A 13746-nucleotide genomic window follows, 5' to 3' on the forward strand; every position below is an offset into this window, starting at 1 on the left:
CAAGAACTGGAGTGTGGCTGAATTCCAACAACTGCACTCTGTGCAAACAGCATTTTCACAGCAAGTCAACTACACTGCTCTTGATAAATCTCTTTGCAAAAAATATAATCAAATAGCAGCCAAGGTTTAGAGAGTCCAAATAAATGTTTCTTACTTTCTGTTACAGACACACAGGCATAAAGACCAGAAGCATAATACTAAAGTTAATATATATGTTTCACCACAAAATAATTAATGGTTTTTCTTGTTAATTAATAATGAATTAATAAATAATTAAGTAATAATTAATTAAGAAATAAAAACAGTTAATACTATGTAATATAAGCTTTATAACATTTATAAATTTTTATTTAATACATTTGCAAGCAAACTACTAAGGATGTCTTAGCATCACTTTTCCACATTAATGAACTTTGGCTGTGTTTTCTATAATTTTCACATGGTGTATATTAGGTATGCATATGTATATATAGACAAAGAAAGACAAAACTAAATTTTATCAACAGATTACAGATTATTAAACACAGTGCAAGAAATAGAACTGGTGAGTATAGTTTGCAAATATATGCATCAATAATTGACTAGGAATAACTCAAAATTTTGCTGTACTGATGTTATTGTTTCCATGGTCTCTTCTGAGCTGGAGGATTCTCTTTTGTGTATGGTATATAGATATATTCTACTGACTCTTGCAATCCTTTGTAGTTACACTACCATATTACAGACATCAGCATTGGATGATCTCATTTTGACTGGTGTGATTTTGGCAACACAGCTCCCATGGATTACAATTTTGGCCTTTGCTTCTTTTTGTTTCAGATTCTATTTTCTGAATTGGAAATTGGCTTGGAGTTTGTTTTGGGTTGCCTTTTTTTTTTTTCTTTCTTTTTTGTATTCGCTCATGCTGCCAAGAATTTAACTTTATTCAGTAAGTTTTCATGTGGGTTGACAAATTTACTTTGCTTGGCAAATTTAAATGACTTCAATAAAAATCAGTTCTTTGTGTTTGAGACCTAGGACAAGTCATAACCTGATCTTTTATAAAACCCCCAGCATTCTTGCATTGCTAGGTCAGCTGTAGTCTTTATCTTGCTTTTATAAAGTCTTTAAAAGTGTTCAATTTATGTATGCCATTCTAGTTTTTCAACTTACTGAAAACAAAAAGGAAGAAGGAACCAAACCCAAAGTGCATACAAAATGTTTTGCTGCGCTCATAGTAGGCATTTCCAGAGGAGTCAAAACTTAGAGTATCACAGAATGGCTGGGGCAGAAAGAGAGATGTGGAGGTTGTCTGGTTACACTCCCTGCTAAAGCACAGTCACCTGAAGCAAGATTGCGTCCAGGCAGGATTTAGTAACTCCAGAGAAGACCCCACAGCCTCTTTCCTCATTCTCTTTCCTGCTGTTTCTCATTGTGTTCTCTGAAGCACAAGTTGGTGTGATGAATGCATTCCTTGCAGGGGTGAAAAGCACCATGGCTCAAGCACCATCAGCCCTGTGCCTGGACTGGAACCAGCCCTGCCGGGCAGGCTGTGAGCTCTGTGCTGGGCTGCATCTTCTCAGGAACAAAGGAGGCCAGGCCTTGTCTCATCAGGAGCCCGAGCTGGGGCTGGACAGAACTAAAACTGCTACAGCCACGCAGCTGTGCCTACGCCAAGGGAAAGGGGCTGCCTGGAGTCCATCACTTTACACTGTAAAAGCACGTGGCCCACCCAAGCCCTCTGCGTTCTCCTGCAGCACTGCTGGTGGCACAGCAGCCATCTCAACCTTCCATCAGCAGGACCACTGCTGAAGGTTACTGCTCAAGGTCCCAGCATCTGATAGCTATAACAAGGTAAGTAAGATATCATGTTAGGCCTCACATATATTGTAGGCTAAAGTCCTCTACATATATCCAGCTGTAACTTAATTATTAGCAGTGTGGTAAGTAGCAATGTTTGACTACTGTCTAAATTGTTGTCCAAATCAATGTCTATTCACCATCTAAATTATCATTTCAATGAACATTTAAATAATTCTCTATCAATTTAACTAATGGTTTAATATTAGGCTATTTTTTATCACCATTTTTCCATTCAATCATCAATTAACTACCATTTGATTATCATATGATCATTAATAAAAACCTTTTAGCTATCTCATAATTATGACTACTCTTGATACTTTATTTACAACAGTTAGACCTTATTCTTTTTTAAACAGATGGATAATGCAGCTTTTCTTACTTTTCTAGATGTCCCAGGGAAAAAACCAAATCTTTAGCCATAAAATTCATACCCCGCATTTATCTACGTGTGTGTGTGTGTGTGTGAGAATTTATAGTGCATGTTTCTCACAGACAACAAGGTCTGGTTTTCAGAATTATTTTGCTTGTTCTCCTGAGGCTTAGATATGAAGGGTACCAATAAAATATAGATTTGGATGCATATAAAAACTTCAGAATATTAAAGCACTGGATCTGGAGAGTTCCAAGACAGACAAGGCATCCACTGCAAAAAATATTCATGCAAAGTGTTCAGACAATACATACATTGTAAATCAAACAAGGGAGGCAAGAAACAGAGCTGCCCAGTCCATTCAAGGAGAAAAAACATGCCTTTGTTTTCCCATGACATTGTTAGACACAAAGAATGCTGAATAAGTGATGAACTTAGCTTTTGTGTGATTAAGTGCACAAGCTGTATTTCTGATTTTTAACAGTCAACTGGATGATTTTCAGTAACCTTTGTAATTAAACATTAATTCTTCCATGATGTACTTTCAGATAACAGCCACATCCAGCAGCTACGTATTCTAGAACCAGTGAGAGGTCTTAAATGTTGTGCTGCTTCAAATCAACATAATTTGAGGTATCAGACATCAATGAAATTAAATTAATTATTAAATAAATTATAAATTATTAAATTAATAATGATAAATTAATTCAACATAGCCTAAAAATAATAGTCCTCTGAATATCTTTATTTCATGTTATTAGCATCATCAAAAGAGCCTAAGTCTTCCATATAAAATCAGTATAAACACCCTTCTCGAAAGACTACTTCTCCAAACACTAAATAAAGAGAGAAATGAAAAAATAGAAAGCAAGCAACACAGGAGAACTGACTTTGTCAGAGAATGCTCCCTACACAAATTTGCTTTACAGATTTTTTCTCCTATACAAGCACACAAATACTGCATAACATTAGCTCTATCAAGACTTCTTTTACTTGCTAAGTTTTAGTTTCCTCATCCAAAGTTATTCTGTGACAAAGGAAAAAGATGATAAATCTCCCTGGTAGCTTGCAGGGAAAAACATCTCCTGAAGGGGAAGAATGGCTACATTTAAATAGCTGAAGACATGCTGGTTCCAAGGCCTGTTTTTCATGTGCAGGATTAGGACAGAGATTCTTTCACTGTCACCCTCTTACATAAATATTTCCTTCCCTGAGGCTGTATTCAATTTAGAACTGGAATAATGAAAGGTCAATAGTGGCCTGACAGCGACAGGCACACACACGGATAAATTTTGGCACTGTCATTATTTTCTATTTGGTGAAGCTTTGAGGAAGCATTAGGAAAAGCTTTAAATTCCCCTGTAGACATCATACCTACCCAGAATGGCAAGCTGCAGCAGACTTATTCAGCAGATTCCAAACCTTGCTCAAATTTTAACGTGCTCCATTTCTCCATTGGTAAAGCAGAAATTAAAGACTCCTTTTCCTTCTTCTACCCCTCTGTGAATTAATGATTCAGACTATAAGATATCTGAGACATACACCCCTACAGACACCATTTATACACTAATGCCTTGGTAGAGCTACATGAGGTGAGTTCCATGCCAGGCTTTTTAGGGACGTCTGTGCTGTCAGCACCAGTTAACTGCTCTCCAGGCTGCAAGGCAGAATTACTCCAGGGCTTAAGTAAGCAGGCACAAATTGTAGACTGCATAGGGCTTAGGCAAAAAGCAAGGATTTCCATGCTCAATCTATCCATACCCTCAGTATATACATACCCTAATTTTAGATATACAAGGAATTTTAAGGACAGTAAAAGAGATTAAGTATTCTCTGGAGAGCCACTCCAACCTGGACTTGAGAAAAATTTAAAATACTGAGTCAAGGCAAGGCAGAATCTAGGTGACATGGATGTCATTTTTATCATTATATGTATGTACAACTTCCAAAACATTGTGGGGTTCAGACTTCCTTTGAGAATTTTATTGCATACCAGGGAATGAAAGTAGCAGTTTTGTTTCTATAGATTTGCTACTCACATTGCCTACTTAAGAGTTTTAGACAGTATCTCACAGTTTGCCCAGCAGAGTTCCTTCTCAATGAAAATGCAGCAATAATGACAAATCTATGAATAAACAAGTTGACAGACAAGTTTTTAAATTTTGTCTCTTTTAAGACATGAAACTACATTTAATCAGCTAGCTTAATGAAGATTCTCTTTGCTGCAAAATTAACAAAAGAACATTATCTGTGCAGAACATTCACAGATAAGCAGCATCAAACACTTAGGACACAGAAATGTTGCTGTAGCTGTTTGTAAAAGATTTTAAGTCTCATTGCCTGATAATTATCTTTGACATTTCATAAGATCACCAAGCCCATACTACATATGTATGTTACATTTTGTATGTAGTTTTCACTTAGAAAATGTTTTTTACAATAATTAAATGGAAGACCATAATCCAAAGTATCTTAGAGACATTTGAAATGTAAATAACTGCAAAAATGGAGAGTCTAAGGACAACTTTCAGCTGGAAAGCGCTGCAATATAGAGCAATACTGAAAACTCATATTCTAGAGAAAACTAAAAGAAAATACAGTATTATTGATTTATGCATTAGCTGTATTAAAAAAAAAAAAAAGGTAATTTTTACAGAGGGGAGGAAGGGAAAGGCAAGAAAAAACAAGCTTCTCCTCTTTCCTACCACCATTCTACCAAAATATCAGAATCAGGAGTACTCCTTCCCACTGATTTTCAACTTGTTGATTGTGGAATCCTGTCCTTCCTTCATTTGTGTGAAACAGCATCCTTGGTCTCTTCAAAGTAGCTGGCCTTCAAAGTAGCTTTCTTAGCTCCTGCCTTTGCCTTCTCAGAGTTCTGTCCTTACTCTTCTTCAGATTTTATTTCAGCCATGGTCTGTCTTCAAAACATTTCTAAAATGTGCTTCAGGTTTCTTTTTTCTATTTTTCTATGCAACCAGAAATCTCATTTATGTTCTTATGAATTACCACAACATCTTTTTTTTGGCTTTGCCACATGCCCTACAAAGTCCTAACACTGTTACAACAATGAACATTCTATCCCATAACTTTGGGATATGCATTTCTGTGCATTCCTACATCTGTAGTTTCATAAGCAAAGGATGATAAAAATTGTTGTTGCTCATAAACTGAAATAAATAAAACTGTAACTTTGGGCATCAGCACCAGAGGTCAAATTAGGAAATATATATGTATTTGGCCTGCAAATTGAAAGTTACAAGTCTGTTCTAGTCAGCTACTTATCCACTTAATTAATCTTTTATTGCCTTGAGATAGCTGGCATACACTGTCCAACAGCACATCTCAGGTGGAGCATGCTCTCCTGTTCCACTGTCATGCAATTTGATATTACCTCTGGATCCAAGGTTCATTTAATATAATTTTATCTGTCTGAGTGTTCATAGCTCTACAAGTACAATGAAATTCCACACATTATAAAATGTCAATGCTCCACTGATAGTACCATTTTATTCCCCTGTTTATCACAATACTAATATCTGAGTTCATTAAAACACCTACCACATCTCTTACAAGTTGTTCCTTGGTAATCCTTTCTTTCTTGATTGGGAAAAAATGTCCTTGCAGAAGAATTTTGTGACAGCTGTACCTTCCATACAGCTCTTGCTGAAATGGTCGGCTTTTCCAGCATCTGTTTCTCCCCTCATAACACAAAACAATATCCCACTAGCCCACTGTTGAGAAAGTAGTCTCCAAAAGACTATTGTTTCTCCTCTTTCACATCTGACACAGTTTGCTCTAGGAACATAAACAGACTCAAAGAAATCCACAATCATAACAGAAGAGTGATTTGAAAGTGGGATTCCTATATAGGCAGGAAGGCTGTGAGTGGGCAGGCACAAGTAGCAGTTATAGAATTCTCTAACATACACTCAGAAATGAAACAACAAAATTATACCAAAACAAATTACAAGTCAATTAATTTTTATACAATTATATTTTGGAAAAGAATGTTTACTAGCACTGATACAAAACCACTAGAGTACTTGATTTGGGAAATAATTATTTTTAAGAAGAAAGACCCAACACCCTGACTGCTTTAGCAAAACCATCAAACAGCTTTTGGCACAGCAATTTTTTTTCTTTTTAGTCTATAGGGAAAAAAAATCACAAAATATACACACCTGTACAACTGAGAGAAGATTTCTCACGAAACAGGCAGCTAACTTAACTGATAAAATACATTTCTAATGATGACTATCAATCAGCTTGAACTCCAAATGTCCAATTTTGTCCTGACTGCACTGAAGTCAGGAACAATTACACCCGTACAAGAAAAGGCAGGAGGAGGGACCTAATCAAAAGTTTCAAAAGGTGGTACCCAAAGAATCAACTGAGAACTATAAATGCCTTGAAAATCAGGAGAACTGGATATGTTTAAATGCCACCTACTCACCAACATTTGAAAAACTACAAGCAACCCACAAGCTTCTTTTATTTAGCAAACTAAGATTAGTTACCATCCAAAATCACTGGGTTTTTAAATTTAATTCTGAACTGAATTTTTTGTGCCCAAGAATATTAAACAGAAAGGGATACAGAAAGGGAAATGGGAAGGAAACCTAACATACAGAATGAAAACAGGCAGTCCTCAGTTTTAGAAATTGCTTTAGGCAAAGTTTATGGGTGCTGAGACATTACTGCCAAATGGGATGTGCTAGATCTGGAATTAGGAAAATATATATTTTCTCTGGTCAGATGGACAGGATTCTCATGTTTCTTGGCTGGTTTTATTGTTTTGGCAGTGAATAATAATCAAAGATATACAGAAACACTGTGACACATTTTTGCTGTCAAATTTTCTGCATCTGCTAAGGCACTGAGTTTTGGCAGCTCTCATGGTCTTTTCTTGTTGTGCACTGCAAATTTTGGTAGCAATCTTTTTCTTATTTTAATGAAAGATATGTCTTGCAAGAGGCTCTCTACTGCATAGTAAATGAAGAGAAGACAATCTTTTGTACAAATATCTTTTTAAAGACATTTTTTTTTACATAACAATAAGCACCTGGACTCACTGACTCATATTAAATGGGTTCCTCCACTAAAACAAACAGGTGTAAGAGAACAAATCTGAAATCAGGATTAAAACTTTACAGAATTTAAAATTTGCATTAATGACAGTCAAAGAAATAGGCTGATATAAGAAACCTGCAGATGGGAATTAAGTAGAAGATCCAGTAGGATGCAAAGACTGAGTTAGAAGAGGGCATGAGCAACAAATGTCACTATTCTCCCATTTTTGTTTTTGTACTGTTGACAAACAGTTATGGAAGCAAAAGGTAAAATATTACATCTTACTTTAACATCACAGAATTGTTTGGGTTGCAATGGGCCTTTATAGATCACCTAATCCACACGCCCTGCCACGGGCAGGGACAACTTTACACCAGGTCACTAGATATCCATTCACATAAGTAAACATACTGAAGACCTGTGCAGGTATTAGAATTGTCATGACAGTATTTTTTTTTCTTTAAAAAGTAACAGATTTCACATACTACTTTGAAAAATGTGAGAAAACAGAAGGTGACAAGTCAAGAACTCAGAAAACATTGTGGCCAATACCAGAATTGAGATTGCTTAATGTCTTAATTTCTCCCCTTATGGCATATGCATTATAGCAACATTATATTGTTAAAAGTTATTGTTCCCACTTGGAGGGATGCTTTATGTTACAATTCTAGTAATGGATTTTTAAGCATAGAAAACGCTATGATGGGACTATTATTCCTACCAACTTCAGAAAACATATAAGCAAGCAATGAAGCTGACAGTGGAAAATTAGAAAACCCAAGCAGGTTTCAATTTAAAGCATCAAAAAAGTCAGACTCCTTTGTAATAAGACAATGCTGGAAGCTCCAAGAGAAAAGAAAGGAGAACACATCTGTTCCTACTGACGTTCAAGGAGGCTAAGGGCCAGGCTCTGCCCCTGTGCACACACAACTCCCATGACTGTCAGCTGAAGAAACTTGTAACTTAGGGTGCAGCCGAGCCCTGTGCACAGAAGTCAAAAGTTCACAGTATTGTTAAGTGCCATAAATTATTATCAATGCATTTTGCTCGTGCCTAACAATGTTGTACAAACTGAATCTTTAACAGTCCCTGCCTTAAAAATTTGAGTCTAAGAAAATAAGCAACTAGCACTAAGAGGAGGATACTGAGAATCACTGGCAGATTGTCTGCATCCAGAGTTTGGTTATTCTAAACCATGTACAACCAGATCATATTACTTCAGCAATTTACTATTGCTGAAGATGAGAAAATAATATACTGAATGCTTTTGAATTCATATTCTTTTATTGTTAAATGATCAACCAGAATTTACTTTAAGAATTATTCCCTCACATGGTTTGGAAATTATTGGAGAAATATATGACAACTTTAAAAATGTTTTCCTGATATTGGTTCAGTTATAAAGAAGTCTATTTGAGTATTGCTGACATTGCAGTTCATCTTGCAATATTCTTCTTCATCACAGTACATTTGAGTCCTGTTTTTGGCATATATATTACACTCCAACCAACTGAATAAAATGTGTTAATTTACCTAATTTACTTAAAAGCTTATAAAGCCATAACGGAAAGAATAAAGAAAGAAAAGAAGAGTAAGGAAGTGAAACAGTGGTCATGGGAAACCAGCTTAATCTACTTGCTTTTAAAAAATATTTACAGACACCATTCTTTCAAAATCAATTTTTTTAAATATTGTCTTTTCTCAGTAGAAAGCCTATTGCAATTTTTATTTTGTGAATAATTTTATTTGTGGGATCTGAAATTACTTCAAATAAACATATAGATCAGCTGGATATTAACTTATTACGGGGTGTAACTACGGGTTCTTATGGTGCACTCCTACATCGTATTTCAACATGAGTAAGACTGTTTTGATATCCAGTAGGAATATTACTGTACTCTACTATACTCTACTATATTCTCCATGGGAACCGTAAAATAATGCTCAGTATCTTAAGCTGCACTGCTGCTGACATGTGACAATTGTTTTTTTCAGTCATTTTTTGAATGTTTATGTAAAATTTTTGCCCACATCTCTTAAAAAAATTGGCAAAAATTCACAAGAACTGTTTATTTATTGTCTTGCTTTCATTTAAATGCAGTCTGAGGATATGCAGAAGAACTCTGTTATTAAAGTGTACATTAGTACTCAGTTTAATATTAAAAAAAAAAAGCTTGCAGCAAACTGAGAAATAAACTGGTTATAACAGTTATAATAACTGTTTATAACAGTTGCAATATAATCTATTGCTCTTCAGGACCCAGCACACTGGCTTGCACTGCAGAAACTACCAAATAATCTGCATTTTGGAAGACATGAAAGTAACACAAATAATTGCCACATAAGCAGGTCCATAAGAAGTAGGCTATTTAGGCAGAAAAAAAAGTGCATGGGAGATTACAGTTCTTTTCTTATACGCAGTACAACCAATTTTCTCTAGTTTCAGTAGTATAAACTTTAAAGAAGCCTGTGTGCAGTGGTCTTTGTCTCTTCTTATGTTCTTGTACTACTGGCTCTGTGGTGTTGCATGCTATCACCAATTAGGCCACCTAACTGTGAATTCCTAGGTCTCTTTTTATTTCATAAATACCAGTACTACCTGACAATCTCCAAGAATGGGGCAGCACCTCTGACTTCACAAATTTAGATGGAGCTTTACTCCTCTGAACACTCTCTTGATTTTAATCTCCCTGTGAAAACAGTAACATTCATTTGTACAGATTCATTTATTCCCCTTCATTGTTTGTCTTTTGCTTCACCTTTTACGCCAGTCAGCAATTATCAGGAAAGCCAGTACTCAGTTTGAGTAAGAGAGCCTTGACTTTTCACCCCTTCCTCACTAAAAAAAAAGCTCAACTTCTTCATTTCAGGATTTCTTTACATTTTTACAAGTGATGCACCTTTTGCTATTTATTAGTTATTTTAACAATCTAATTTAATTTGAATGTTGGCAAATCTCACCTCATCCTTTCTGTTTCTAACCTCTACGACACAACTTTCTCCTCCTACTACTTCTGTAATCCTGTTTGAAGTCACTCCCTTTGCAAATAAGCAGTCTTCCTTATACAATATTCTCACTTACTAAAGACATTTCCAGACTTTCCCTATATTCAGATATTCAAGAGCTATATTTAGCTTCCCTACAGCATACTTTTTAAAGCTGAAATGCTTAGATTTCAATCAATTTATACTGACATTCATTTAAAACTGATTGAACCCATGATTGCTAAATCAAAGATTATATCCTCTGACGAAAACAGGCTTTTTGAATGTTGCTAAATGACGAATATCTATATATTTTTTCTACTAAAATAAAATCCTATGTGTCTCACTCATTGCCTTGCTTTTGCAATCATGTATATTGAATAATACTAATTAAAACCCTTGGGCCAAGAGCATTTACTTCTCTTGACTCTGGAATTTACTGCTACCAAAGAAATAATACAAATTAAATACTAATAATTCCTGCTTTTGCACAGATCTAGGATTTTCTAGTATGCTAATCATGTAGTGAATTATGAGTTGCTGAACCATACAGCCCAATAGAAGAGAGGCTGCCATAGCAACGTTTTCCTAGGCCTAGTCAGCAGCAAGTCTGAACACATATTCCGAACAGGCATACACGCACAGAAAGTGTGTACACACGAATATATATATATATAAAAATAAGCACAAGGACAGCTACACAGATCAACATAGACAGAAACACTCAAACACAGATGGCATGAATGGTGAAGTCCTGTCCTCCTCTCTGGCACGAGTCCCTGTAACCTGAGGTGTGACTCCTGCTGCTGGCACTTACAGCCATGCAGAGGCACACATATAGCACAGGGAGACCTCTCACACAGTGAGGTTTAGAAACAGAGTCTAGTCTGGGAGACTCGTCCAGGAGAGACTGAGCTCACCAGGTGCAGGGCATAGCCAGACAAGCAGTCTGACCAGCAGTTTGTTTACACCAGACCTGCCCTATTTACCTCCTCATCCCACTATTTTCTCACACGTGCTCATTCTCATATCACCTTGATCCCTTCCTTTCCCCGTCTTTGGTTCTTTCCCTAAACATCTCATAAATCTTAATCCCAAAGCGTTCCATTATCCATTCCACGACGTGTCGCGTAACCCTAGGCAGTAACACCCACACAGAAAGTTTTGGCTGACTGCTGGGTGTGTCCCCCACCTCCATGGGAATTGAGGCTTCCCTGGGAGAGGCTGGGCATGGGCTGCCTTTGCCCGACCTGGCTCCCCCACCTGCCCAAGTGCTCCTAAACTCCTCTGTGCATGTGGAGAAGAACCTTCAATCACCTAACCTAACACACTGTCAAATCACTGAGATTAAGTAATACTGTTGAGATGCTGCTGGTGCTGCACATTCAGGTCTGCAATGCCAATCAGCAGATGTTCAAGGCAGGGAGTAAACAGGAGCAGCCCAAAATAGAGCAACTGTAGGACTGCACAGGTGAAAAGCCGTACCATAAACCTCCATAAAAATAAACACAATTAATTTCCAAAAGGGAACTTAGGTTTAGAGTTTTTATATTTTATCTGAGAGACTAAGAACTTTATGAGATTTCCCTTTGCTGTTTTCCTCTACCACTACATACAGTCTTCCTACCGCTACCCAGGCCACTGAGGCAGCTCTTCATGTTTCAGACCTTACCACAACGGAGACCATCAACATTTCCAGCACGAGTCTACTCCAAACCCTTGCTAAGGCACCACTTGACCACTGGGTCAACTGAGCAGGCACAGCACCTGGGAAACTTGTGTTTGTTTTTCCTGGCAGCTCATCCAGCATAGCTTCTCTCGACCAGACACAACCCTGACTTGCTCTTAAGATATGAAGAGCTCTCAGACTACAATGATTTGGCATGCATCAGTGACACGCATTTGGTGACATCCAAACTAGACTGCCTGGTGTTGTTTATGTAGCAATATAGCTGTGCTTGTCGTGCGTATGGGATGGGTCATGGGATAGTAAACTGTGATAGCAATCCGGCCTTCTTTACAAGCCTGTCGGTCACTCAGTATGTGCACAGCACTCTGTAAGTAACAAAAATAGACATGCTGCCTACTGCTGGGTCTCACAAATATCAGGACGCCCTTGGTAAGGGGGAAGTTTGCCCAGGTGACCTTGAGCACAGCACAGTGCCTGTGCTCTGCCCTCCCCTTCCGCGCAGATCAGGAGCCACTGCCAGAGGAGCTCTCCTGCAGCATCCCAGGGAGCGCTGCATTTTTTTTAGGGGCACGAGCTCAGGAGCGTCCTGAGGCCGGGAGGTGAGAGCGGGAGCAGGGAGCCCGCCCACGAGCACCAGGGATTACAGCCAATTTTCCTTCAAACAGCGAGACCCAGGCACACAACCTTCCCCGGGGACGCTCTCCCTTGGCTCCGGCCTCGCAGCGCGGCGGGAGCTGCCCTCCCGCGATGCTGCCCTCAGCGCGGTGCGGCCGGGCGGGAGCGCCGCGCTGCCCGCGGAGGGGAGCCCCGGGAGGGCACGGCTGGCGCGGGGCGGAGCGGCCCATCCCGCCGCCGTGCCTGGGGAGGGTCCCCCGGACCGCCACCGCACCCGGGAGACGGTACCGCCCCTCGCAGGCTCCCGGGCAGTCGGGCACGGGTGTTTCCGCGGGAGCGGCGTTCCCTCCGGGGCGGGTGGAGCGGCGGGGCCCCGCGGGGCTCGGGCCGCCGGGCGGCCGGGCCGTCTCCCCCTCCGCGGCGGGAGCGGAGTGCGGCGGCCCGCGGAGGGGGCGGGGAGGATGACTTCATGCCGCCGGAGCGCCGTGAATTTAGGAGCAGCAGCTGCCGCCGCCGGCGGCGGGATGTGGGGGTGAAGTGACAGCGGGAGCTGCCGCCGGCTGAGGGAGGAACAGCGCCGGGCACCCGCCGAGCCCGAGGGCTCTGGGCCGCTACCAGCAGCCGCTGCGGGAGAGAAGGAGGGAGGGAGGAAGATGCGCTGAGCCGGTCGCTGAAAGGTGAGCGGGAGCTGCCGGGTGCGGGGGCGGGCGCTGCGGCGCTGCCCGGCCGGAGGAGCGCGGCGCTGCCGCTGCGAGCCCCCGGCGCGGCCCTGCCCGCTGCCCTGCCCGGGCAGCCTCTGGAGCGGGGCTGCGGCTCGTAGCTTCCTCCTCTTTCCCTCTCCTCCCATCTGCCATGGTTCCCTCCAAAAGCGGCAAGGCTGCGCTCTCTGAAGCGCCACAGTGGTGCGTTTTATCTTCCGTGGCCAGGATGTGCGGTGGCTCGGTGCCAGCTGCCGCTCGGGCTGCTCTCCGTGCCCGCGCCGGGGCAGCCTGGCGGTGGGAGCGAGAGCGGGAGGGATGCGACAGGTGCGGGGCTGAGCCCGCGCTCTCTCGGGTCCGATGCGCGTTCCTCAAGTGACGGGGAAGACATCTTAGGGCAGAAGGGCTTCAGGGAAACAGAAGCAAAAAAAAAAATAAAAAATATGTCATTTCATGCACATCCTGGATTT

At 40.3% G+C, this 13746-nt stretch overlaps 1 protein-coding gene and 1 long non-coding RNA gene across 3 annotated transcripts in view; one reads left to right on the plus strand and one right to left on the minus strand.

The window, feature by feature from the left end:
• Positions 1 to 852: 852 nt before the first annotated feature.
• Positions 853 to 12522, minus strand: LOC135281203 (uncharacterized). The gene is made up of 3 exons (XR_010347923.1): positions 9888 to 12522; positions 3594 to 3715; positions 853 to 1823 (listed from the first exon to the last, which is right to left on the minus strand). It is a non-coding gene; the product is annotated as an uncharacterized LOC135281203 (long non-coding RNA).
• The window catches only part of PKIA (cAMP-dependent protein kinase inhibitor alpha), a 43888-nt gene continuing 42594 nt past the window's right edge, over positions 12453 to 13746 (plus strand). Inside the window, exon 1 of one of the 2 annotated variants that reach the window (XM_064389858.1) lies at positions 12453 to 12562. The gene's annotated coding sequence lies outside the window, so the exon portion shown is untranslated. Of the gene's footprint in view, positions 12563 to 12872; positions 13256 to 13746 lie in introns of those variants that run through there. The other variant, XM_064389848.1, reaches the window with a different exon arrangement.

This window comes from Passer domesticus, chromosome 1 (assembly GCF_036417665.1).
Source record: "Passer domesticus isolate bPasDom1 chromosome 1, bPasDom1.hap1, whole genome shotgun sequence".
Lineage (NCBI taxonomy): Eukaryota > Metazoa > Chordata > Aves > Passeriformes > Passeridae > Passer > Passer domesticus.